Consider the following 25630-nt stretch of genomic DNA (forward strand, 5'->3'; position numbering starts at 1 on the left):
CAGCTTGTAAGGAGCGGGGAAGTCCGTGATGCCCTGTGCCCCTTCTGCTGGCAGAGCAGAGTCTCTCCTTCCCCTTCTGTGCGAGCAGGGAACAGCCAGACCCAAATCTGAGGGAATTCACATCCCAGGGCCCTGCTGTTTAGGGGCTCTGGGCTGGCCTGTGGGTGTCCACCCCAGATACCAGCCTCGGAAGACCCATGGTGCACAGGGGTGAGTGCCAGGCCAAGGGGATTTCATTTCTAAGCATCTCGTGATGGTGGAAAGAGACAGAAGACATGAATTCTATTTCTGAATCTTCCATGAACTGGGTGACTCTGGGCAAGTCACATCCCCCTGGAAGTGTTCCCTCATCCATACTGTTACTGCTGCTAAGTCGCTTTAGTCGTGTCTGACTCTGTGCGACCCCATAGACGGCAGCCCACTAGGCTCCTCTGTCCCTGGGATTCTCCAGGCAAGAACAGTGGAGTGGGTTGCCATTTCCTTCTCCAATGCGTGAAAGTGAAAAGTGAAAGGGAAGTCGCTCAGTCATGCCCGACTCTTAGCGACCCCAGGGACTGCAGCCCACCAAGCTCCTCTGTCCATGGGATTTTCCAGGCAAGAGTACGGAGTGGGGTGCCATTGCCATAAAAGGTTACTTATTGGCTCATTTCTTCTCTCCCGAACCCCCCCCCCCCCCCCCCCCCCCCCCCCGCAAAATCTATTAAGCACTTACTGTGCATCTGGCCCAAGGACAGGCTCCAGGGACTAGAGACAAGTAAGTCAGGGCTGTGAACTTCAGGAGCATGTGCAGGCTGCATCACTACCGCAGTTCCTCATCCTGCTCGATGTCTAATCCACCCACTTGGCATTTGATCTCGCAGCCCCTCTCACTAAACAGGTGAGGAAAGAATCTGTTTTCCCAATCCTTGATAAAATTATCAAATAGAACTTGGTGGAAATGACAGGTGCCAATTCTGAGCGTGCCCTGGCACATTTCCTTCCTGCCCTCTGTTACTGTCATGAAAGGGCACACCCCCTGATTCCAGGAGGAAGATGAGATGCACAGAGCAGAACCGTGACAGCTCCAGTTCACCCAGACCAGCCGACCCCCAGTTAACTCAGACATAGACGCCAACCAAGCCAAGGTCAGCAGAGCCTCCACTCCAGCCCAGACCAGCCTGTTCCCAGCTGACCTGTTTGGTTCACGGCATTGTTGTGGCCATAGTCAGCTGCTCAGAGCTCTCAGGCAAGCAGACATTTCAACACAGTGGGATGAATACTTGGAAGACAGGGACTGATGAGGAGGTGGAGTGGGTTGGGTAAGGACAGAGAAAGGCATTTAGCTCCACCTGGGACTCAGAGAATGGTCAAAGAGGAGACAAAACCTTCACTAAGCCCTGGAGGGTGAGTAGAATGCAGACGGAGTGGACTAGATGGAGGATCAAAAACTGGTTGCTTGAATACAAGGTGAAGGTGAAGTTGCTCAGTCGTGTCCGACTCTTTGCAGCCCCGTGGACTGTAACCTACCAGGCTTTTCCGTCCATGGGATTCTCCAGGCAACAATACTGGAGTGGATTGCCATTTCCTTCTCCAGGGGACCTTCCCGACCCAGGGATCGAACCCGGGTTTCCCGCATTGGAGGCAGACGCTTTAACCTCTGAGCCACAAGGGAAGCCCACTTGAATACAAGTTACAGTTAATTTCCTTTGACCTGCATAGTATTTTGGAATTTTTCAAATTAGCTGCTAATGTTTAAAAATGGGAAGATTTCTTATTAAAATTCAAATTTTACCATTCAAAAAAACTCTGGAAAACCTGGTGATACTGGGTCTGCTTTCTCGCTTGGCAAAAACGTCTTGGAGGTAAGTAAGCAGTGGCTGCCTCTTTAGAAAGGATGTCCTCTCCATTCCCTGTGGTCCCTTGTCATCCCACCTCACTCACTCCGAGACTTCCTATTCCCACAGACCTGAGTCTTCACCTCCTGGACCAGGCAGTCTTCCTGGTTCAGGGATTGGAGGCAGGAGGAGAAGGGGATGACAGAGTTGGGTGGGTGGTGGGTTGAGTGGATGACAGACAGGTTGGGTGGCATCACCAACTCGATGGACATGAGTTGAGCAAACTCTGGGAGATAGTGAAGGACAGGGAAGCCTGACATGCTGCAGTCCATGGGGTCGCAAAGAGTCAGACATGACCAAGTGACTGAAGAAGTGATGGTTCAATTTTGCTTATTCCCTTGACTCTGTCCAGTCGCGATTGTCCTATCTATCTTTCTTCTCCCTGGGGCTATATTTTTTTGTTTCCAGGATTTTGAATCAGTCTTTTTAATGTGCATTTGTTCTTTTTTGTATCAATAAAAAAATTAAAATGTTAATTTGAGGTAATTGTAGATTCACCTGCAGTTTTAAGAAATAACGCAGAGAAAGCTCATGTGCCCTTTGTCTGATTTCCCCCCATGAGAACACCTTGCAAAATTATGATCCAATATTACAATCAGGATACTGATACCAGTGGAACCCACCCACCCCTTCTGGTTTAGATTTTCTTGTCCTCAACTCTGTGTGTATTTAGTTCTGTGCAATTTTATCACATGTATAGACTTGTGAACCCACCAGCCCACTTATGATACAGAGCATTTCCACCACCACAAAGATCTCTTGTGTTTCCCTGTTACAGAAATTCCCATTGCTCCCTTATGCCCTTCCCCCCCCCCCCCCCGCCCCAATCGCCTACAAATCCTTAACTCTTGGTAAACACTAGTCTGGTCTCCACTTTTATAATGAAATTGCACAGTATGTAACCTTTGGGACTGACTTTTTTTTCCACTCAGTATAATTTTCTGGAGATTTGTCCAAACTGGTATGTGTATCAATAATTTATTCTTTTTTATTGTAAGCATGTTCCAAGGTGGAGATATACCACAGTTAGCACACCTGTGGAAGGACCCCTGGGATATTTCTAAATTTTAGCTCTTATGAATAAAGCTTCTATGAACATTCACACACAGAGTTTTGTGCGAACATAAATTTTCATATCTCTGGGATAAATGCCTGAGAGTACGCTTTCTGGATCATTGGGTTGTGGATCATTGTGTTTGGTTTTCTAAGAAGCTATCAAACTGTTTCCCAGTTTGGATGTATCATTTCACCTTCCTGCCAGCAACGCGTGGGTGATCCAGGTTCCCCATGTCATCGCCAGAACTTGGTGTTGTCACTCTTTTACTTTCGCTATTCTGATGTTTTGCAGTGGTAGCTCACCGTGGTTTTTATTCATCTTCCTTGTTGGCTAAGACATGGGGCATCTTTTCATCATGTGCTTTCAAAACTTGATTCCATCTGTATGTCCTCTTTGGTGAACTGTCTGCTTTTAAGGGAGGAGGTAGCTTGATTTAGCTCCTGGAATCAAACTGGTTGAAGTCTCCCTACATTCCTTGGCCCTAAAAGCCATAATCCCAGCCAGCTGAGGCACTTTCTTTTCAGGGAGCCTGCAGGGAAGCCCCGCCCTAGCTCCTGTCTTTAAGCAGTGAACCTGGTGTCTCCTGTCAGGATAACTTTGTCCCCTTTGGAACACCTTTATTCCAATGACCCTGGCCAGAATGTTCAGACTGTGCCTGGCTAACTTCACCCTGAAAACATTCCCTCTGTTATCTGAGGCTCTCTGATTCTTCACTCCATGGCCCCGAGTCTTTGTTTTTCAGGAGAACATTGATGTCAGCTCAGCCTTCTGCTGATGTGTGTTGTATGAGTTCTGTGCCTGACAGCACTTGGGGTGATGGCTGGCTGGATGGAGGAGGTTCTTCACGGAGGGCAGGAGTTAGGAGGGGTCCTGTGAGTGGACACGGTAGGGACCCTGTCTGTATCCTCTCAGCCCACCCCACGGGACCCCTACAGAACTTCTGTTTTGTTTTTTAGCTTTTTAAAACGGCTTCCCTAGTGGCTCAGATGGAGTAGGCAATGGCACCCCACTCCAGTACTCTTGCCTGGAAAATCCCATGGATGGAGAAGCCTGGTAGGCTGCAGTCCAGGGGGTCGCTGAGGGTCGGATACGACTGAGTGACTTCACTTTGACTTTTCACTTTCGTGCATTGGAGAAGGAAATGGCAACCCACTCCAGTGTTCTTGCCTGGAGAATCCCAGGGACAGGGGAGCCTGGTGGGCTGCCGTCTATGGGGTCGCACAGAGTCGGACACGACTGAAGTGACTTAGCAGCTTAGCAGCAGTGGCTCAGATGGTAAAGAATCGCCTGCAATGCCAGACACCAGGGTTCGAACCCTGGGTTGGGAAGGTCTCCCCTGGAGAAGGGAACAGCAACCCACTTCAGTACTCTTGCCTGGAGAATCCTATGGACAGAAGAGCCTGGCAGGCTACAATCCATGGTTTGCAAAGAGTCAGACGTGCCTGGGTGACTAACACTTTCACGTCTATGTATTTATTTATTTTTATTGTTTGGCAATACTGCACAGCATGTGAGATCTTAGTTCCCTGACCAGGGACTGGACCAGCACCCCTGCAATGGAAGCGTGGAGTCCTAATCATTGGACCACCAGGGAAGTCCCAGACATGAGTCTTTGAAAGCTGTCCCAGTGATTAAAGATCCAAAACTACTCCAAAGTACGTTTTTCTCCAAGCCAGAATGTTAAGGCTGTGGGGACTCAGAGGTGATTGACCCCTCATGGCTTTGGACCTCTGAATCTGGCTGTCATTGGACTATCTGGGTAGCAGGCACCAGCCAGCATGGTGGACAAGCAAGACTAGTCTTGAAGGGCTTTGCAAACAGTAGCACATCAGCCTTAGCCAGTTATGACCCCCCGTATTTTGACCTAATGGCTCGACTTTAGAATCCTATGAGTGTAGCTCTGCCACATGAAGTAATTTCACATTTCATTCAATCCCTCCCATAATGATCTTATGAGGGGGGATGTAAAACCCACTTCAGTTCAGTTCAGTTCAGTCGCTCAGTCTTGTCCAACTCTTTGCGACCCCATGGACCGCAGCACACCAGGCCTCCCTGTCCTTCACCATCTCCTGGAGCTTGCTCAAACTCAAGTCCATCGAGTTGGTGATACCATCCAACCATCTCATCCTCTGTCCCCTTCTCCTCCTACCCTCAATCTTTCCCAGCATCAGGGTCTTTTCAGATGAGTCAGTTCTTTGCATCAGGTGGCCAAAGTATTAGAGTTTAAGCTTTAGCATCAGTCCTGCCAATGAATATTCAGGACTGATTTCCTTTAGGATGGACTGGTCAGATCTCCTTGCAGATCAAGGGACTCTCAAGAGTCTTCTCCAACACCACAGTTCAAAAGCATCAATTCTTCGGTGCTCAGCTTTCTTTATAGTCCAACTCTCATATCCATACATGACCACTGGAAAAGCCATAGCTTAGACGGACCTTTGTTGGCCAAGTAATGTCTCTGCTTTTTAATATGCTGTCTAGGTTGGTCATAGCTTTTCTTCTAAGGAGCAAGCATCTTTTAATTTCATGGCTGAAGTCACCATCTGCAGTGATTTTGGAGCCCAAGAAAATAAAGTCTCTCTCTAAGCGGGTTGGTAAAACCCACTTAGCAACTGGAAAACCAACCATTCACAGTCTAGTGGCATTGTGCCCAAATTGAGGTCCTACGACTACAGTTTCTTCCTCAACTCCTCATGTCTCCTTGTGTTTGTGCTGTTTGAGGATGCTGTGGTGGGCATTCCTCACTGACCTTTTGGGGGACCTGTACTCTCCAATCTCTGGGGCTGACGATAGATGTCCAGTCTGTCCTAATTATCCAAGGATTCTGTACCTTGAATTTGCCTATTTGCTACAATAGGTTTGTGGTCCCAGAAGTCAGTACTCACCCACATTTGTGGCCATTCGAGGGCATGTGTTGAGCAGCCCCTCCTGGCTGAGGGCGGACGAGGCCACGCCCTGCCTGCTTGTTTCAGCTCTTAGACTGTAAACACTGCCCTTCTCACTGTGTGTTCAGTGCCACGCCTCGCGGGTTTTGCTGGTCATTTCAGTGCCTTGGGCTGAAGTGCTGTCTGTCTTCCTAAGCTCAGGAGGCTGTGCTGTGTCTTGTGGAGAAAACACGTGTATCAGATGAGCTTCTTTGGGGTGTGAGTGATCACGCTGTGGGCTGTGAGTTCAAGGCTAATGAGTCAAGTGTATGTGTTGGATAAGGTGTCCTGAGATAGAAACACACAGCCCCAGGTTATGTGTTGATTGGCTGGTGGCATTGTTGGGACCAGAGGCTCGTGGGAACCTAAGCATGTATTTTCCCCCAGAGCAGGGATGCAGGATTCATGATGTCAGTGTTTGTCATGACCTTGAAGGATGACAGTTCAACTTCAACATTTTGCTATATTCATTATACCACCAGGGGAGTTTTATTTTTTTAATAAAAACTTTTTATCAGTGGATTATAATTGCTTTAGTGTTGTGTTGGTTTCTGCCGTACAATGAAGTGAATCAGCCATACGTACACATATTTCCCCACCCTCTTGACCTTCCCTCCCCACCCCCCACCGTCCCACCCCCTCGGCCATCACAGGGCCCTGAACTGAGCTCCCTGGGCTATACAGCAGCTCCCCACTAGCTCTCTGTTTTACACATGATATTTCTGTGCATGCATGCTAAATCGCTTCGGTTGTGTTTGACTCTTTGTCCAGGCAAGAATACTGGAGTGGGTGGCATGCCCTTCTCCAGGGGATCTTCCCTACCCAGAGATTGACCCCACATCTCTTATGTCTCCTGCACTGGCAGCTGGGTTCTTTACCGCTAGCGCCACCTGGGAAGCCTGATAGTGTACATGTGTCAGTGCTGATCTCCCAGTTCATCCCTCCTCCCCACCCCGCTGTGCCCACACATCCGTTCTCTGCGTCTGCATCTCTGTTCCTGCCCTGCAAATAGGTTCGGCAGTACCATTTTTCTAGATTCCGTCTCTACACCCAGACCTGAGAGATGTAAATTAGCCTCCCTGGCAGGGATACCCAGTGATGTTGGACTTAAGAGCCAGTGTCCACTGTCACTGATTAAAACACAAGGAGGGGCGACAGGACCATCCCAAGCTCATGTGACAGCTGTAAGTAGTTGCTCATTTCATCTAAATGTTTTCTTTTGTGTTCTTTTTATTCAGTATTTTCCTCTTTGTCTTTATATATGCTCTCTGCATGTAAACAGATAGAATCAATGGGAAACAAGGGTTGCTTACCTGGAAGGCAGATGACAAGAACCACCCCCCACCCCAGCAATCTGCAGCTCTCGTGCCATCTAGGGCCTGGGTGTGAGGATGAAAGCAAACAGGTGCTTGGTCAACACAAATAAAGAAGGACCTAGGGGCTGCCCTGAATCTCTCAGCACCTGTGATCTTGAGCAAAGGCAGGGGAATCAGCACTCTGAATGGCACTGCTGCCGGAAACCAAGGCGAGGATTGATTCCCAAATGCAGAGAAGCAGCTCCTTGTCACAGGGAAACCTGTGTCTCTTCCTCTCAAGGTAGTCTGCACAGACTTAGCCAAGATCAAGTGCCCTGTCCATAGAGGATTAGCTCTGGTGTTGAAATTATTATAATCCTTTGGGTTAAACGGTGAGTCTCTGAAACCCACCTCTCAGTAACCAAGACAGTCAAGAGCTGCCGAAAGCACTTACTCTACCTGGGCCTCTGTCACCAGCTTCCCAGTCTGGAGGCAAATACCTGGATGTGTGAAGGTATCTGTGATCCCCGTGTACTTGCCTCTGGGGCAGGAAGCTCCATCCAGTAGTACTCAGAGTTGAACTGGAAATTGCCAAAGTGGGTGTCTGAGTGGTTCTCAGACCATAGCAACACCATCACCAGGGAACTTGTTAGACACACCAAGGTTCTGGCCCTACCCCAGTAGGGTTGCCAGATAACCTTTAGGATGCCCCAGTTAAATGAGTTGTTCAATTGATCAGTCACTCAGTCATATCTGACTCTTTGTGACCCCATGGACTGCAGCACACCGGGCTTCTCTGTCCTTCACCACCTCCCAGAGTTTGCACAAACTCAGGTGCACCAAGTTAGTGATGCCATTCAACCATCTCATCCTCTGCTTCCCCCTTCTTCTTCTGCCTTCAGTCTTTCCCAGCATTAGGGTCTTTCCCAATGAGTTGACTCATTGGAATAATAATGAAATTAAATGAGAACTTCAGATAAACAAGAATGATTATTTTAGTCTAAGTATGTCTCATGTGCTATTTGGGATTAAGTACTAAAGAAATGATTACTTAGCTCAAATTTAAATCTAAAGTCATGTATTTTTGTTAACAAACCTGGTAACCATACAGCCCGGACCTATAGAATCTGAAACTCCAGGCTTGGGACCCAGAAAAGTGTGTTTCAAGGAGCCTTCCAGGTGATTCTAATACAGACTAAAGCTTAACAATCATCGCCCTAGTGTCTGCTTTCTGTCTTATCTAGTTGATCTAGGAAAGGATTACTTCTACACTCCTATCTCAGTGGTTGGGTTTTACTAGCAAGAAATATCTCAAATCTAAGCCCAACTTGTGTCTCAATTTGGAGCTGAATGACTCATTACCTATGTTCCTCTGTTTCACGTTGGACAGAGCCCTGACTTTAGAGTCTCAAGAACGGACCTTCTCTCTAGACACAGGCTAGTGCTTCAAGGTGCACAGGCCTGGTTTCTGGAGACTGTGCCCTTTGCAGTTTGCTGCTGCCTGGACCTCTGACCACACAGCTGGCAAGGCTGCCTACATTGGTGCCCTGTGATGAGTCTGGGGTGCACACTTTTCTTCATCGTGGTCACAGCACAGTAGAGGGTGGGCTTTCTTACCTCTGGGAGCCCACCAGAGGCCTACCTTACCTGGATGAGCGAACAGGTAATATGATGATGCCAGGCCAGGTTTCTTTCCCCTGCAGCAGCCGCCGCTTCACCATAGGAACCCACTGTTACAGAAGATCTAGGCATCTTAGGTCCTGGGCAGCATAATTAGAGTCTGAGTAATGGTAAACCCACCTGCAATGCGGGAGACCTGGGTTTACAGAAGATCTAGGCATCTTAGGTCCTGGGCAGCATAATTAGAGTCTGAGTAATGGTAAACCCACCTGCAATGCTGGAGACCTGGGTTCAGTCCCTGGATTGGGAAGGTCACTGGAGAAGGGGATGGCTACCCATCAGGATTCTTGCCTGGAGAATCCCATGGACAGAGGAGCCTGTCGGGCTACAGAGTCCATGGGGTCATAAAGAGTCAGATATGACTGAGCGACTAACACTTTCACTTTCACAGTGGTGATAACAGTAACAGTAACCAACATTCATTGAGAACCTACTGTATGCCAAGTATCATGCTAAGTACATTACATATAACATCTTATTGAATTTTCATAATAACATTGTGAACCCAGGACTCTTTCCTTCATTTTAAAGTAAGGAAGCTGAGATTTAGCAAGGGCATATTATTTGCCCACAGTCTCAAAACTAGAAAATGGAAGGATTAAGATTTGAACCCCCTTTTATACAAGTCAGAGCTGTTACTGGAAACCATAATGTCCATCAATTTCCTTTCGGGACTCTGACATTAATTAAATGTCCCTGTGCTAAATGCCACGTGTACTGGCCCATACTGAGCTCATACTGAGTGTAGGCCCCGTGCCAAGTGCTGTGGAAATCAGAAGTGCCTGACAGTCCCTGCACTGGGGACATACGTGCTGGGGAGGGGGAGTTGGAATAAAATGTTTGAAATAATAACCAGTGTCTCTCCCCAGTGTATTTATCTTCTCTTCTGAGCCAGCCCTTTGTACTCTGAGAAGGACTTGGGCAGCAGAAAATACGAAACAAAAATCTCTCTTATTGGCTCATGAGTTTTGGGGGCTTAGATACTTTGGGGGATGGGAAGGACATCCAACATGGATAAAAGATTTAGGAAAACACTTCATAGGAGGAGAAGTGCCTTCCATTCTTCCCTTAGACACGGATTTTCAGAAGAGGGAGGGAGAGGAGTGGATCACAGAGGGTGAGGGTTCTTGGCCCTGCCTCTTGGGTCATGTCCTAGGAGGTGATGGAGCCTCTGTATGGACTGTGAGAACAGGGTGGTCTTGGAGCCTGCTTCTAGGGAGAGGCCCAGAAAATCCCCAGGGTAGAAATGGCCCCACGAACATTTGGGCACACAGGCTTTGGAGGCCCAAATGGACTTTCCTACACACAGTTTCAGAGGGTGAACTTTTTTTTTTTATAATTCACATTTTTTTCTCTTTATTATTTATTTATTTTTTAATTTTTTTTACTTTACAATACTGTATTGGTTTTGCCACACATTGATATGAACTTTTATGTATACCTAAAAAGGGCACCTGAAACAGCATCAAGAACTTGTAGATATAAAGGAGCAACTGATGGGGATAAGGGACATCTCCATGGCAACATGCTCAGTTCTACGTTTACCTGAGTGTCCCGCAAGTTGGAGAGACGATGCCAAAGACCAGATAGCCCCTTCCCCAGTAATGGCACTGCTTTAACCCCCAAAACTTACATATGATATCCATGGGAAAGAAGTGACCCCAAATTGACTAAGGTAATGTTTTTGCTATCTATGCTGAATTGGGACTTAAAGTAGAAATTAAAGCAAGTCATAGAAAAATAGAAACAGTTATCTGTTCAATTGTGCCAGGGAAAATTGGGAAAGCTTTGGAATTGGTGAGAAAGATTACTGAATATCCTGTCTAGGGCCACCCTTCCTGGCTATCTCTGCCTTTTATTGTAGAGCTATCTTGCAGCTCTATAAGTTAAGCCAAACTATAGTAATTCAAATGATTCTTGTCCACAGAAATATAAATAAATTGTGTCTGATGAAGGTGTAATTAATTATTGCTCAGTGGGTATTGGCCAGTTTTGTACCTCTTTGAAAATTCATTTCAGGATTAATAGTGTGGGTGTTTTCTTGAATTCTCTTGTGAGCCAATTATAGTGCAAAGATCTAGATATGCCAATTGAAAGGGCGAGATTTTCAGTGGATCAAAAAACAAGACCCAACTATATGTTGCCTATAAGAAATCCACTTTAAATATAAAGGTGTATAAAGACTGAAAGTAAAAAATGGAGAAAGATATATCATGCCAATATTGATCAAAGAAAAGTGGGAGTAGCTACATTAACTTCAGACAGAGTAGACTTCAGAGCTTCTAGTGGTAAAGAACCCACCTGCCAATGTAGGAGACATAAGAGACGTGGGTTTGACCCCTGGGCTGGGAAGATCCTCTGGAGGAGGACATGGCAACCCACTCCAGTATTCTTGCCTGGAGAATCCCATGGGCAGAGGAGCCTGGTGGGCTCTGGTCCAAAGGATCGCAAATTGTTGACCAGGACTGAAACCACTTAGCACACAGCACACACAGACTTCAGAGCATGGAAAATCATCAAGGATAAAGAAGTTTCCATAATAAAGAAGTAGTCAGTTCTCCAAGAGACACAGCAGTGTTTAATGTTTGGGTTGGGTTAAGTCGCTCAGTCATGTCCTACTCTTTACAACCCCGGGGACTGTAACCTACCAGGCTCCTCTGTCCATGGGATTTTCCAGGCAAGAGTACTGGAGTGGGTTGCCATGCCCTTTCCAGGGGATCTTCCCGACCCAGGCAGGGATCGAAGCTGTCTCCCGCATTGCAGGCAGATGCTTTACTGTCTGAGCCACCAGACAAGCCGTGTATAAAAAGAGAGTATCAAACTACACGAAGCAATAACTGATAGAGCTGCAAGCAGCATGAGATGAATCCACTGTTGCATGGAGAGTTAGGCACTCTCCATCAGAAACGGACAGATCTGTAAGGCAGAAAATCAGGGCATAGTTAGAACTCAATAGCAGCACCAGTGAACTGGATATAGTGCCCTCTGTGCGCCATTTTATTCAGCACCAGCAGAACATGTGTTCTTCTCAAGTTCTTGTGGAACAGTCATCAGCACAGACCAGACTCTGGGGCGTAAAACACCCCTTAACAAATTTAAAGACTAGACATCATACAGTGTGCCTTTAGGGTCAGATTTGCCTCTTAGAAGAATCTTTTTGGCCAGTGGAGATGGAGCATGGGAAGGACCCAGAGGCAGAGTGGCCAGGAAGAGGGGGCCAAGAAGGTCCTGGAGCCCTGGGGCGGGATGACAGGAGAGGATGCAGCCGTCTCGGTGGGGAGGGGAGCTCTGGAGATGGAGGTGTTGCAATGGCTTCACCCTTTAAAAACAACAGCAAGGGACTTCCCTGGTGGTCCAGCAGTTAAGAATCTGCCTGTCAATATAGGGGACACTGGTTTGATCCCTGGTCTGGGAAGATTCCACATGCCACAGAGCAACTCAGTCTGTGCACTACGACTCCTGTGCCCTTGCGTTGCAACTCCTGAAGCCCACGTGCTTTGACTCCAGGCCCCACAACAAGAGAAGCCACTGGAATGAGAAGCCCACACACCACAGCTAGAGAGTAGCCCCTGCTCACGGCAACTAGAGAAAGCCTGCACAGCAGCGAAGACCCAAGGCAGCCAAAAATAAGTAAGTCAAATAAAATGAACCACAGCAATGCCGTGAGGCGGTTCCTGTTTTTTCTTTTGACTGGAAACTTTTAACGCAACCTCAGATCTATAGAAAAGGTGTAAGAATATTTTTCCCTGCTATTTGAGCATGTTACAGACAGGATATCCCTCTGCCCCATTTTTCTTTAGACTCTAAAGTTTAGAGTATATTTCTCCAAAACAGCAGGAGACCTGGGTTTGATCCCTGGGTTGGGAAGATCCCCTGGAGAAGGGAAAGGCTACCCACTCCAGTATTCTGGCCTAGAGAATTCCCTGGACTGTATTATACAGTCCTTGGGGTTGCAAAGAGTCCAACACAACAGAGCGACTTTCACTTTCACTTTCTCCAAAACAAAAATATAGAATCACTACCTCATTATAAACGTTGGGAAATTATACATTTATAAAATACTAGAATGTATATAGGCATCATTGCATTTCTGTCCTTTGTAGTAGAAAAAAAAAATACTGGTTCAGACACTGTAATCTGTTGTCAGTCCTTTAAACCTCTCGCAGTTGGTAACAGACTTCAGAAGTCTTGTTTTTCATCACCTTGACGTTTCAGAAGCGTGAAGGCCAATTATGTTGTAGGATGTTTCCCATTCTGAGTATCTGTGATGTTTCCCCCAAGATGAAACTCAGGTTGTGCGTTCTTGGCAGGAACTTGCAGACGTGCGGGTGTGTTTTCTCAGGGTGCAACGCTGGGGAGCAGCGACGTAGATCTGTCTCTTTACGAGAAGTTGACTTTGATCACTCGGGTACGGTGCTGACTGCCAGGCTTCTTCACTATAAAGTGGCTATTTCCCTCATGTGTCTCTTGGGGATATGCTTTGAGACCAGGAAAACACTCTCCATTCCTCAGGCTTCCCCCTGAAAGGGTTATTTTTAACCCACACTTTTCAGATGCTGACACTGACGCTTGGAGAAATGCAGTGACTTGCCCAGGTCAGGATGCTCAGCGAGAACTCGAGTTAAAAGTCCTGACTCTAGATCTCACCTCTATGTCTTCTCTTCTCGTGACTGGACAATGTCAGCTCCTAAAACCTCCTCTCGGGTACCAGAGGCTGCTGGCGCCTCAGTCATGTCCCCTCAGCCCACCTCTGGGTCCACCTGGGGGCTTCCAGAATGCTTTCTCACCCAGCTGCTAGCTGGGAGCTGAGCTGTATTGGTAGTCTTTTCAGCTTGGTGGTCTAAGGGCGGTAGATGTTTGAAATGACAGCCGTCCCCTGCCACCACCCCTCACCAATCCTGCCTGCTTTCCCCAGGGCCAGTGTCCCATGAGGACCCAGAAGAGATGCAGGACTTTTCCCACCTGGCCTGAAAGTGACTCAGCATCTCTGCTGCCGTCTGTCTGCCTGCCTGTATGTCCAAGACTTCTGGTCGACCAGAGTCCCTGGGTGAGGCCGGGGTGGGGGCACACTTCTCCCCACCTCTTGGGGTGCTGCTCTGGGAACCGAGTTGCCATGCTGTGAGGAAGCCCAGTGGCCTGGGGGTGGCTGGGGGAGAGGAGCCAAGGCCACTGACTGCACCTGGCTGAGCTTCCAGCTGGCAGGAGCCCTGCCTGGGAACCGTGGGAGTGAGTTGTATAACAGGGGGAGCCTCATCCCCACCCCCACCCCTGCATGGAGCAGAGACAAGCTGTCCTGTGGCACCCTGTCCAGACTGCAGGTTTGTGAGCAACACAGTTGACTGGTGATTTATATATATATGGGCTTCCCTGGTAGCTCGGCTGGTAAAGAATCTGCCTGCAATGCAGGAGACCCCGGTTCCATCCCTGGGTAGAGAAGATCCACTGGAGAGGGGATAGGCTACCCACTCCAGTATTCTGGCCTGGAGAATTCCATGGACTGTATAGTCCATGGGATCGCAAAGAGTCGGACATGACTGCATGACTTTCGCTTTCACATATATATGTGTGTGTGTTGTGTGTGTGTGTGTGTGTGTGTGTGTGTAATGTTGACCATTTAAAAATTTTTATTGAATTTGTTACAACATGGCTTCTGTTTTACATTTTGGTTTTTTTGGCCCCAAGGCATGTGGGATCATAGTTCTGCAACCATGGATCAAACCTGCAACCCTTTCAACCACCGCTAACCACCGGACGACCAGAGAATGCCCTTGACTGGTGGCTTTAAGTCACTGTTTCGCTGAGCAGCAGCAGGTAACCGGAGGTTTATGCCAAGAGAACCTCTTTCTGGGACTGGGCTCACCTGACAAGGCTCCCAGCTGCTCCCCTGGCCTGGGGTGTGTCAGGGACAGAGCACAAAGCTCTCCTGCAGCCGCTGGGTGAGGAGGGTTCACCTGGCGACGACTCGCCCACCTTTTGCCATTCCTACCTGCTTCTCCCACAGGCTCTTTCTCCCTTGGAGCAGTGCTCAAAGGCTGGTGGAAAACACATTTGTCACAAAAACAACACTCTGCTCTCAGAGAAGATCCCACCTCCTCCAGTGTCCCAATGAGGAGCAAACAACTTAGATGGGCTCTAGGTCTTTCATAACCGGGCCTGGGTCGTGAGGCTCTTCTGCCAGCTTTCATGGGTGGGGACCATGTTTTCCTGCATCCTGCTGTTCCTGGCCATGAAGCCGCCCCTTGGGTATTCATTCCTCTGCAGGGGGTGTGTTGTTGACTCGTGTTGAGGGTGTGTTTCCAGGGCACAGTGAATTCTTTAGACTCCCTCCCACACCCCAGAGGTGTCCACTATGACCCCACCTCTCAGGGCTGGTGGATCTGATTGGGGTGTGTGAGTTTGGGGCAGGGATGCCGAGCCCAGACTGTGTGAGCGTCTGTCTCTGAGGGTGGTGGGGGATGGGGCGGTCCGATGGCTCACAGAGAAGATGAGCTGCACACACAGAGAAAGAGACGCAGGGCTAAGAGTGAGAAGGAATCCTGCCTGGGTCCCCAGGGCTCCAGCCCTGCCGCCGTTGCTCAGGGCTCCCTGGACCCTGATGCCGGGCCACCTGTGCCACTGATGCTGGAGTCCACTTCTGTCATTTTCCACCGTGTTGTTATGCACAGAGCTGCTTTCCCAGAGTCGCTTTCCTCGGTTTGTGATGTAAAATGGGCCACAAGCCATCATCTGGGACCAACTTGCTCGTGTTTGCTGAGCCCATGGCTAGGTTCAGTCAGAAAGAGATGAGCAGCACAGGGTCTGGCTCTGTGCTCCATCTTCCCAGTCCCCATGAGTCGGTAGAGAGCTGCACTGTGGGAAGATCCTCCAACCCCTCAAAGGACAGGGTGCCATGGCAACAATGAATGCCAGGTCCTGCATGTACCGAATTTCCATGCTTTTAGTTCCAAAGGAGGAAATTTTAAAAAGCCACCTAAATTGGCTTTCTCCCTTCAAAGGTTATGTTCCATTGAGGGAAAAATAAAAACAAAGTCACAGAATTCTCTTTTGCAAGGTACCTTTGCGGTCATAGTGACATTTAGAGTGCGTGGAGAGGTCCAAATAAAAACACAAAATGTGAATAAGACTCTGAACTGATTGGATGAGGACCAAGTAATGCTTTTATTTCAGATTCCATCAATGCCAAGGACAGAGGTTGACTGACAAACTAATTCATTCCTCAAGCAAGCAGTGATGGACTTCCTGCTCTGTCCTAGGAGCCCAGGTCAGACAGAAGGCTGGTGGAGTCTGTTCTTCCACCAGCAGCGTCAACAGAAATGCAGGTGCCCACTGGCTCTTGCTAGGAACTCAGAGAAGCAGAAGAAAGTGTGAGACACTGCTCACCCCCTCCAGGACTTCATCATCCCAGTCGGCCATGAAAACGTACATAAAATAGTGATAAGCTGCAGCACAAAAACATATTCCAAATTCACATGGGTGGTGCAGATGAGACCTATCTCTGGGACTCCCTGTGGGCTGGGATGATCTGGGAAGGCTTCCTGGAGGAGGTGAGTTTTGCCTTGTCCCTTAAATGAGAGATTTTTGTTGGGCAGAGAGATGGAGGGTATTCCAAGGAGTGCGTGTTGAAGGGGACCTAGTCTGTCCACGTTTCAGCAGCTTGCTTGACTGGCTCCTTGCCTGGGAAGCCAGGTTGGGTGTGGATTGTGGTGGCTCTGGGGCTGGACCTTACTCTTCAGGGAATGGGAAGCCATGACAAGGTTCAGAATCAAGAGTGACGCATAGGACACCGGGCTCTGTAACGTTCAGCGCACTGGGAGCTGACAGCAGGGCCAGAGCCACGGCGAGGCCGGATGCCCCAGCCGGATGAGAAACCCTGGTACTCTCCTGAGGGGTAGAACCCTCTGTAAGTGATGTAACAATGAAAGCTGGGGTGGAGAGTCTGAAATGACCTCTCCCCCTGGGTCTGCAGGGCACGGTTTTCTTCTGGGAGGCTGACTTTACTATTTGATGTGATGGGGTTCAGGACACGCTCCCCCAAAAGACTGCACCCTGACATATGGGCCCTCCCAAGCTGGAGGAATCAGAGAAACGCCAGAAGCAGGCAGTGTCCTCTGACCTTTCACCCCACCCCCCTTCCCTTCTTCCCTGAAATAGGTCAGAAAACTCCCGTGTGAGAGATGCCCACACTCTGCCAGGAGGAAGGCAGACATTTTTAGCACCAGAAAAGGGAAACTGGGAGTCAAGAAATCAGTGCGAACAAACCCCGTTGAGCTCACTCATCTTCCCACTTACTTCTTCACCGCATGCTGCCCCAGCCCAAACCTCTTGGTGTGGCCGATTCTTCACTGATGTGTTGATTCTTCTTCTACAAGGTGTGAAAGCTGCCTGCTCTGCTGCTCTGGTCACTTCTTCAGGTCTTCATTCTTTTGTGAAAGCTCCCATGTACATGCGAACATTCAAAAAATGTGTTTAAATGTGCCTGCTTTCCTCCTGTTAACTTGTCTTTGTCAGTTTAACTTTTGGACCCAGCCAGGGACCCTGTGAGAGTTGAGGAAAATGTTTTCCTCCTTTACAGACTCCAGTTCATTTGCAGAAACCCCAGTGACCACAGGCATGACCCAGGAGGCCCCAGTGACCACAGCCGTGACCTGGGAGGCTGCAGAAGAGCCCGTGAATGGCCTGAGCCAGGCCACTATGGTGTCTGAAAAATGGTGCTGGGCTGCATCCGCCCACGGGAGAGACAAGAGTAGACGTGTTACGCAGAGGACTTGGGAAACTCAGCTGTCGAACCTTGCACATCTCGCGGTGTTGCAGGAGGGGTCAGAGCCCTCTGCGTCTGCCCTCCTGGTCACTGTTCTGGGTGTGCTGGGGCCTGCCTGCTGCAAGTACCGGCAGCTCTCCACCAGAGGGCGCTCTCTGGTGTGCTTGGTTAGGGTGGGCAGGTGGAAGTTCGTGTCCCCTGATGATGGCGTGTGATGGATACACACCTCACGTCCTCTCCCTTGTCCCAAAGACTGGACAGCTCTGTGCCCTGTTGCACTGTGTCTCCCTGACTGCTCGATGTGATGGACCATTAGTTGCCCCACGGGGTGTCCTGATTCATCTCAGCTTTTTTTATTGGGTGCTTCCCTTCCTGGCCTGCTCTCCCCCTTCCTGTAGTGGGACCAGCTTCCAAATAAACTATTTACACTCAAATTTTCACTTCAGGCTCAGTTTCTAGGGGATCCCAGCTGAAGTGAATGAATCAAAACCAGACACCCTAATATCCTGCAGGTCTACCTTTTCCGCTCACATCAGGCACATGGGGAGCCTGCTCTTGAAGTTGAGTCCACTCTGGATCACTTGTCTAGGTGCGGCTGAGTTACCAGGTACGCCAGGTGTCCAGGTGGCTTGCTATGGGATGTCCCCCAAGTTTCTTGCCTGCTCCCGGCCATTACCTTCACTTTGAGCAGCTATGTGGGTTGAAGAGGGTGCTGGCTGCCGTGTGACGTTTGGAGGTCAGGCCTGATCTAGGGATGGAATGTAGGTGGCAGCAAAACCTTGGTCATATCTGTTGGAATTTATCCTCTTTTCCTTACTGTGTTGGAGATCAATTTCAGGCTCACTGTGCCAGGGGTTTGAAAGTCTTTTTCTAGTCATGACATAGTCTTCAAAAAGCTAACATCCCCCTCCCTGAACACAGCAGTCTCCATAGCCACGTGGCTTCTGAACTGTTTCCACTGTCAAGTTTGAAAATTTAAAGCCAGCCATGGGATGATTCCAATCAAAGCAAATTAGGGAGGATTCTCCATTCTTACAAATCCATTTGTCTGCGCACAATACTGACACTTTTTGGTGCATGTGAGTAAAAGTAATGTGTTAGCTCCCTTGTTTTTTCTTAGTTTCTCTTTCTGAGCCTGACTCTTTCACAGCTCCTTAGAGAGAAGAGTCAACGGGATGGAATCGTTCCTGCTAACTGATCCCCGAGTAGACAACTCAGACCAAGCCAGCAGATGGACCTAGAAAACAGCAGATGTGCATCAAAAAAGTCAGGCAATATATAATTATGAATTTTTAAGATCAAAAGTGATTCTAAATAACCAGAAGTAAATTGTCCCTTGTGTAGCACAGTTGATTGCCAAAAGACCTTACAAGGACATTTTTCTTGGACAGTTTTTTATCCCAGTGATTAAAAAAATTTTTTAAATTTTATATTGGAGTATAGCCAGTTAGACTAACAATGTTGTGATAGTTTCAGGTGGACAGCAAAAGGACTCACCCAAATGTATACATGTATACACTGTCTCCTAAACTTCCCTCCCAGCCAGGCTGCCACATACCACTGAGCAGACTTTCCTATGCTGTACCATAGGTGCTTGTTGGTTCTCCATTTTAAATATAGCCCTGTGTACCTGTCCATCACAAACTCCCTAACTATCCCTTCCCCACCCCCCTAAGTTCATTGTGAGTCTATTTCTGTTTTGTAAATAAGTTCATTTGTATAATTTCTTTTTAGATTTACCATATAAGGAATGCCATAGGCTATTTCTCCTTCTCTTGCTTACTTTACTCAATATGACAATCTATGGCACCCCTCTCCTGTACTCTTGCCTGGGAAATCCCATGGACAGAGGAGCCTGGTAGGCTGCAGTCCATGGGGTCGCAAAGAGCTGGACATGACTGAGCAACTTCGCTTTCACTTTTCACTTTCATGCACTGGAGAAGGAAATGGCAACCCACTCCAGTATGCTTGCCTGGAGAATCCCAGGGATGGGAGCCTGGTGGGCTGCTGTCTATGGGGTCACACAGAGTCGGACACAACTGACGTGACTTAGCAGCAGCAGGTCCAATTGTGTTGCTGCAAATGGCATGATTTCATTCTTTTTAATGGCTGAGTAATATTCCAATAATATTTAAAACTTCTCTGTGAGGTCCTAGTTGAGCTCAAGTCTCAACTTCTCTGAGCTTCTAAAATATACTTTTATAACCTCAGCCACCAGCATGAAATCTTATCTCTTTTTACATTCTTTCTGGACCAATGTTGATTGAGAAGGTAACTTTGAGGACAGAACTTACAGCAGTGATGTAAATATCCAGCCCGTCTCTAAATAGCTTTCATAATGGATCAGGGGGGCTTGGGCAGCCTTTTTCATTCCAGAGACTCCAGTAGAGTCAGAAAATGTATCCAGTACCAGAAGTTCTTGATAACATGCTGAGAAGTGGCACAAGTCTTTGATGAAGGGTGAAAATGACTTTTGTGGGAGTATTACCAAGGATTCTTTCTTAACCAATGGAAACTGATAAGAGGCCAGACAAAAAATTCAGCAAAGATTTACTGGGCTCCTGCTGCAGCAGAAGGAAGCGAGAACAGGGTAACAGTTTCCCTTGCTCGCTCCCTGAGCCAGGGCGGCAAGTTGGTTCCTTCCATAGAGTGAAGGTAGGGTTTATCCAGGGGTTGGGCCAGACGGGTGGCTTTGGTGGTTTGCCCACCCCCTTAGTGGTGTTGTGTTCAAGGGTCATGCACAATACCTTGCGTTTCCTCCAGACTCTTCAGAAGTGGCAACTGGGTTTTTTTGGGTCTTTTTGTATTTTGTTGTTCTTAATTTGCCTCAACTGCAATATTGTTGTTGTTGTTCAGTTGCTCAGTCATGTTCGACTCTTTGCAACCCCGTGAACTGCAGCACTCTGGGCTTCCTTGTCCTTTACCATCTCCTGGAACTTGTTCAAACTCATGTCCGTTGAGTCAGCGTTGCCATCCAACCATCTCATCCTCTGTCGTCCCCTTCTCCTCCTGCTTTCAATCTTTCCCAGCATCAGGGTCTTTTTTTTTTTAATTTTTATTTTTACTTTATTTTACTTTACAATACTGTATTGGTTTTGCCATGCATTGACATGAATCCGCCACGGGTGTACATGCGTTCCCAAACATGAACCCCCCTCCCACCTCCCTTCCCATAATATCTCTCTGGGTCATCCCCGTGCACTAGCCCCAAGCATGCTGTATCCTGCATCGGACATAGACTGGCGGTTCGATTCTTACATGATAGTATACATGTTTCAATGCCATTCTCCCAAATCATCCCACCCTCTCCCTCTCCCTCTGAGTCCAAAAGTCTGCTATACACATCTGTGTCTTTTTTGCTGTCTTGCATACAGGGTCATCATTGCCATCTTTCTAAATTCCATATATATGTGTTAGTATATACTGTATTGGTGTTTTTCTTTCTGGCTTACTTCACTCTGTATAATCGGCTCCAGTTTCATCCATCTCATCAGAACTGATTCAGATGTATTCTTTTTAATGGCTGAGTAATACTCCATTGTGTATATGTACCACAGCTTTCTTATCCATTCATCTGCTGATGGACATCTAGATTGTTTCCATGTCCTGGCTATTATAAACAGTGCTGCGATAAACATTGGGGTACATGTCTCTTTCAATTCTGGTTTCCTCGGTGTGTATGCCCAGCAGTGGGATTGCTGGGTCATAAGGCAGTTCTATTTGCACTTTTTTAAGGAATCTCCACACTGTTCTCCATAGTGGCTGTACTGGTTTGCATTCCCACCAACAGTGTAGGCAGGTCTTTTCTAATGAGTCAGCTCGTCGCGTTAGGTGGCCAAAGTATTGAAACTTCAGCTTCAGCATCAGTCCTTCCCATAAATATTCAGGACTGATTTCCTTTAGGACGGACTGGGGGGATCTCCTTGCAGTGCAACTACAATTTGCGTGCAGTTATCTTTAGTCCCCACAGTTTCCTCGTATTTTGTTGCTCGAGGAGATGTTCGTCCTGCAAGCACAGCAGCGAAGGGTCTTGGGCCCCAGCTCCCAGCCTGTCTCAGGAGAAGAGGGGAAAGAGGACTGGATAAAAGTACCAGAATGAGTATATCTGTAAACTGGGACCCCTTTAGCACGAGGTCTCTAGAAATTACAGAAAAGACATAAAACACATCCATTGCACATCTGTACAATTGCAAGTATTACCTATCATGGACCTGAAATTATGAGGAATGTGTGAAAGTCAGAAGGGAAATGAAATCTGATTGATAGTGGAGTTCAGTAACCAAACCCCATGCAGGTGAGATTCTTTACATGGTAGGGGCAGCTCAGGGGTGCTGCAGGAGGGCTCCAGGAGAGCTCCAAGCTTGAGGCTGAGGAGGCTGGAGAGAGGGATTCTTGGGGTCACCCGTCAAGGTGATTGATAGCATACTGCCAAGCAGCCAAGCACGGCAGGCAGGTGGGAGCAGAGTGTGGGCTCAGGAAAGAGGGTGGGGTACCAGGTAGCTGCTGATATGATGGGCTGATGAGCTGCTGACATAACTGACATAGCATCTTGATATTTACCGGACACCTGTAGCGTCCCCATCAAAGCTGGAGACAAGACAGACGTGGCAAGACTGGTACTACTGTTAAACATTGTACTAGACATCAATGCACTAAGAGAGGGAAAAATGAGATGATATGGTTACCCAGAAAAATCAAAGAAAACCAAGTGACAAATTATTAGAAGTAGGTAGATTTCTATACTGGGCTTCCCTGATGGCTCAGTGACAAGGAAACTGCATGCCAAGCAGAAGATGTGGGTTCCCTCCCTGGGTCAGGAACATCCCCTGGAGAAGGAATTGACAACCTGCTCCAGTATTTTTCCCTGGGAAATCCCATGGATAGAGGAGCCTGGTGATACAACTTAGCAACTAAACAACAGATGTCCATGAAGTGGTCTGGTATCAGAGCAACATAAAAAATCAAAAGATGTCTTTAACATTAGGAACAATAAATTAGAAAATGTAATACTAAATAAGATTCCATAGCCATAAAACTAAAAAAATATCTAGTAATAAATATAACAGCATTCAAGATCTACCTGAAAAAATTACAAATTGTCAATAAATGTCATCAGTAGAGATTTGAGTAAGTGAAGAACCCTACCGTTTTTATACTATTTTTCTATTCTCACTAAATTAATCTATAAATACATACAGGATTTTCAAAAAGTATATGATGAAGTGTATTATAGGGTTCTTGAATTATCGGCTATAAAATATTGATAAATCATGAAAAATATCATATGTATTATATACAATAAATTAGAAGCCAAATGTACAAGTAAGTATAAAAGCAAAAATATAGGAGAAAATATAGGAACATTTGTTAATTATCTTGAGATAGGAAAATTTTCTTAAGCAAGACAAAATGGGTAAGGAATAACTGATAGATCTTGATAGACGACATGAAAATTAAAATTGCAGTGGAGGTGTTAGCACAAAACCATTGAATTACAACAATGTAATGACCAGAAAATAGCTGTAACATGGGGCAGTTAAATGATTAATACCATGTAAAGCACTCCAAAATGCAATCATGAAGATAAAACAGTGTTATGTAAAAATGAGTGTATCATAAAATTACTACATATTTGGAAGTGTGGACAAAATATTAGTACATTCCACTTTATTTCCCTATGCCCGGTCTTTTATATCCAATTGTGTGCCTGAGTTTTGTCCACTCTAAAAGGCTTGATACAAATGAGTACGTTAAGCAGTTTCTTTAGCTGGATGCCAGTCTCTTTTGGGTAAGATGCCTAGACTTTCCTCCATCCCTGCCTCCTTCCTCCCTAAGGTGCAGCTGAGAGTGTAGACGAAAGAGTGTCTTGTGTGACCTTGCGATGATGAGGACGCACAGAGGGTTTTCCCTGTTGACGTCTGGATCCTCCATGACGTTGCCTTCATCCTCGTAATGATGCCTCTCCCGTGCCATGAGGCCAGTGCCCGAGGTTTCCATTCCCATTGGCCCCGAGCTTGGGTCTGCATCTGTCTCTCTCAGCTTGGGCAGCACCTGGGCTCTTTCTGACTAACCAGGCCCCACTGCTGTCCTTCCTATGTCCCCTTTCCCTGAGGTCTCCCTGTGTTCTCAAGCCACGTGCCCATCCAGTAAGTCTCACCCACAAGGAAGAGCTCATCACCTGTCTTCCTCACCCTCTGACATGCTCCCCATCACCACCTGGAGAGGCTGCAGGGAACTCTGGGCTCCATCCCTGCCATGTGTGGAGTTGCTGGATAAAATGCAGGATGCTGGTCAAATTCAAGTTCCAGATAAACAATGAATAATACTTTTTTTAGTATGAGCATGTCCCAAATATTTCATATCTCAAAAATGTTATAGTGCAGCCTACAGCCAAATTTCAGAATCCTGTGAATGTTAAATTTCACCATAAAGATTTGTTTAGCAAAATTCAGCAGTGGGAAATGCTACTAGACAAACAACTGAGTTCATTTCTAAATCACAAGGAAGGAAAGAAAGGGAGGAGAAACCTGTGCACTAAAAGAGACTACCTAGATATATCCAATCATAATGTGTAGAATGTATTTGGAATTTGTGGGGTTTTTTTGTCAATAAATATTTAAACTTTTGAAATGATTGGAAATCGAGAACAGTGGATATTTGCTATTATAAAATCATTGTTATTAATAGTTTTTTGGCAAGGTCATGGTAGTGTGCTTATGTTTATTAAATGTTCTTATCTTTTAGAAAAATTTGTATATTTCATAGTTACGCTAAAAATTCTTCACTGTTTATCTGAAATTCAGATGTAACTGGGCAGCCTGTAGTTTTGTTTCCTGAGTGTGTCACCACTGGCCATATGGGAGCCCAGGTTCTCTTGGGAGATTTTAACTCTAGTGCTCCCTTCTGCTGCCTGGCACTTAGCCACCTTGAACTCTGGGTAGATTTGGCCATGCCCACTCCTGTTGCGGCCGAGGGTAAGCATGGGGCCGGCTCCTTCCACAGTCTGTGAGGGAGGCGAGGTTGAGGTTCTGCTATCTTTGGCTTTCTCTGAAGTGTATACACATATAGCCTCCACTCCTTCAACTCAAAGCACCTGAACTCGAAACACGCCTTTCTCTGCTGCGGCTGTCCTGCTTTCTCTTCCCCATCTCCAGGGTCTTCTCTTAGAGCCTCCAGACTCCTGAGGGCGGGAGATGAAGGAATTGAAAAAATCACCTTTTCTCTTCATGAAGCCTGGCTTTGGAGCTCGTTATTTTGTAGTAACTTCGGGCTTCCCTAGTGGCGCCAGTGATAAAGAACCCTCCGGCCAATGCAGGAGATGTAAGAGACACGGATTCAATCCCTGGGTCAGGGAGATCCCCTGGAGATGGAGATGGCAACCCATTCCAGTATTCTTGCCTGGAGAATCCCATGGACAAGAGGAGCCTATTGGGCTACAGTCCATGGGGTGGCAAAGAGTTGGACACAACTGAGCACCTTAGGATGTACACTCCCTCATGTTGTCATAACTTAAACATCGCATAACAGCTTTCTCTAAAGATAAAGGAAAAATTGCCTGTAAGATTAGAACTTTGCCACAAAGAGAATGCTGCAAATTTGATCGGAATGCAATGAGCGGCTCTTCTCTGGTGGGGCTCTGCGATCCCAGTGCAGGGGGCCCGGGTTCAATTCCTGGTCAGGGAACTAGATCCCACATGCTGCAACTAAGACCCAACACGACTAACTAAATAAATAGATAGGTATTCTAATAAATATTTTTTAATGCAATGAGCAAAAATAATGATTTAAACAAAATAAAACTCTTCCTTCCCCATCCCTATCCCCAAACTCTGAGCTGGAATCAGGAAAGACAGTAGAAAGGTCAGACTCTGAGCATTAATTCTTGGTACCACCACTGTAGATAATCCTAAAACCCCTCCCTAGTCCCCAGCCCCAAAGGCAGCTGAGTTCTTTCTGCTGACTAGGGAAAGCTGGCTAAGGTATCATTTTTAAGACGTTACAAACATGATGTACAAATACAAAATGAATGCATGTCCCAGATTTTA

At 47.0% G+C, this 25630-nt stretch overlaps 1 protein-coding gene across 7 annotated transcripts in view; it reads left to right on the plus strand.

Moving 5' to 3' along the window:
* Positions 1-25630, plus strand: part of DTD1 (D-aminoacyl-tRNA deacylase 1) — a 280245-nt gene that overhangs the window by 114129 nt on the left and 140486 nt on the right. Inside the window, exons 6-8 of one of the 7 annotated variants that reach the window (XR_009596062.1) lie at positions 13743-13874; positions 14510-17196; positions 17400-24218. The gene's annotated coding sequence lies outside the window, so the exon portion shown is untranslated. Of the gene's footprint in view, positions 1-13742; positions 13875-14509; positions 24219-25630 lie in introns of those variants that run through there. The other 6 variants (XR_009596063.1, XR_009596064.1, XR_009596065.1 and 3 more) reach the window with 6 other exon arrangements.

The sequence above is a fragment of the Ovis aries genome, chromosome 13 (assembly GCF_016772045.2).
Source record: "Ovis aries strain OAR_USU_Benz2616 breed Rambouillet chromosome 13, ARS-UI_Ramb_v3.0, whole genome shotgun sequence".
Lineage (NCBI taxonomy): Eukaryota > Metazoa > Chordata > Mammalia > Artiodactyla > Bovidae > Ovis > Ovis aries.